We start from the raw sequence: 2,327 nt of genomic DNA, 5'->3' as shown, positions 1-2,327 counted from the left end.
GACTTGTCCGTTAATAATTAACCCCAGCCGGGACTTGTCCGTTAGTAATTAACTCCAGCCTGGAATTGTCCGTTAGTAATTAACCCCAGCCTGGACTTGTCCGTTAATAATTAACCCCAGCCGGGACTTGTCCGTTAGTAATTAACTCCAGCCTGGAATTGTCCGTTAATAATTAACCCCAGCCTGGACTTGTCCGTTAATAATTAACCCCAGCCGGGACTTGTCCGTTAGTAATTAACTCCAGCCTGGAATTGTCCGTTAGTAATTAACCCCAGCCTGGACTTGTCCGTTAATAATTAACCCCAGCCTGGACTTGTCCGTTAGTAATTAACCCCAGCCTGGACTTGTCCGTTAGTAATTAACCCCAGCCGGGACTTGTCCGTTAGTAATTAACCCCAGCCTGGACTTGTCCGTTAGTAATTAACCCCAGCCTGGAATTGTCCATGAGAATATAATTACAGCCTGGACCTGTCCATTAGTAATTAGCCCCAGCCTGGACTTGTCCGTTAATAATTTAGTGTTGTTAAATATATATTAACATACCAGTGGTAAAAATGACCCACAAAAAGCAAACGTTTTTGATGGATGTGCCCTCCTTTTTTAGAGATGAGGGGATGTTTGCTCTTGGTGAAAGGCTCCTTATGACAGTGTTCAAACTCTTGTACTCGGTAATCTCGAGCACATGGTGTGGACTTATTGAAATCTACAAACACGTAGTGAAGACCTACTGTTATACGGGAATGTAATTTGCTGCACGAACTTCGCTCCGGCACCTGAAACTGGAGCTGAGTTCGGACACTTCGTAAACGAAAAATATGTACATAAAAACAAATTATTCACTTCACACCCAATATTAAGTGTTTTTCCTAACCAGAATCTCAGAAAAACACCCTGGCTGTTTGTGATCCCCTGTGTCCACTGGTAGAGCTATTTTAAACTGCCCAGCACAATGTCACTCTCCCTCAGTAGCTGGCATCAGGCACCGTGCAACTGCTCCGAGTCAAGAGCATGTGTCAGATCGTTCAAATGATGAAATAAATATGTATCAAAACACTTAATATACATTTTACAATTATATTGTGTGTTTAAAACGTACATATTTGTAAAAAAAGCGTATTTTTTACATAATATTCAGCGAAGATCGCTTTTTTTAGTTATTCATGTTGGAAGGACAGGAGATGTACAAAGCAATATAAAAGTCGAAGCTGTTAAGACTGTAGCACAGTGAGAAATATAATAACTTAATAAGATATGGGTTTTTATATCTCGTTTAATATTAGTGATTTTTATGTGGTACAATTATGTTCTCCGTGACCTTGCTGTTTGACTTATAGAAAGTTGAACTGCACGTGTTTCACATGGTAATATATGTGTATTCAAGTTAGTACTGATGTAACTACTCAAATAATTAGTTATGTATATAATTTCTTTATCTGAAGTGGACTTACAAAAATGTAAATTAGCTTTTGAGCATGAGATGGTGATGTCACACGTCTGACAAATTTTGGCAGCGTTTCTACGATATAAAACTTAGTACTAACACCACTGCTATCACCTATGAAAATACGGTGGTGATTTATTGAAATCTAGTAACGTATGGTGAGGACTCGCTGTAATCTAAATACGAACTGTGAGGACCAACACTTTAAGAACTCACGATGAGGACCTACTGTAATCTACGAAAACACGGTGAAGACTTACTGTAACTTATGATCACATGGTGAGGAACTACTGTAATCTACGAACGTATGGTGAGGACTTGCTGGATTCTAAGTACAAGCTGTGAGGGTCAACACTTTAAGAACTCACGATGAGGACCTACTGTAATCTACGAAAACACGGTGAAGACTTACTGTAACTTATGATCACATGGTGAGGATCTACTGTAATCTACGAACGTATGGTGAGGACTTGCTGGATCCTAAGTACAAGCTGTGAGGGTCAACACTTTAAGAACTCACGGTGAGGACCTAATGTAATCTACGAACACACGATGAGGACCTACGATAATCTATGAACACGTGGGGAGTACCTACTGTAACTTACGAACCCATGACAAGGACTTTCCACACTGTGGTGTCAGTAAATGAGATCCTTGGTCGTCATGAAGCTCCTGTGTTTTATGTAAACTGGAACAGACCTCTTCCCCACTATTGACTAGCCCTGTCTACAGTTTCTACGTTTAAAGAAACCTTTCAGTGACGTTACTTAAACAAAGGTTTCCTTTCTTTTTGAAACCACATTCTAAATGTCTTACAGTGATCTGTCAGCCCACGTCAGCTTGTTTGTGTTACTGCCTTACAGTGATCTGTCAGCCCACGTCAGCT

This window comes from Limulus polyphemus, unplaced genomic scaffold (assembly GCF_000517525.1).
Source record: "Limulus polyphemus unplaced genomic scaffold, Limulus_polyphemus-2.1.2 Scaffold3464, whole genome shotgun sequence".
Classification (NCBI taxonomy): Eukaryota; Metazoa; Arthropoda; class Merostomata; order Xiphosura; family Limulidae; genus Limulus; species Limulus polyphemus.
This window is presented reverse-complemented; position numbering follows the sequence as displayed.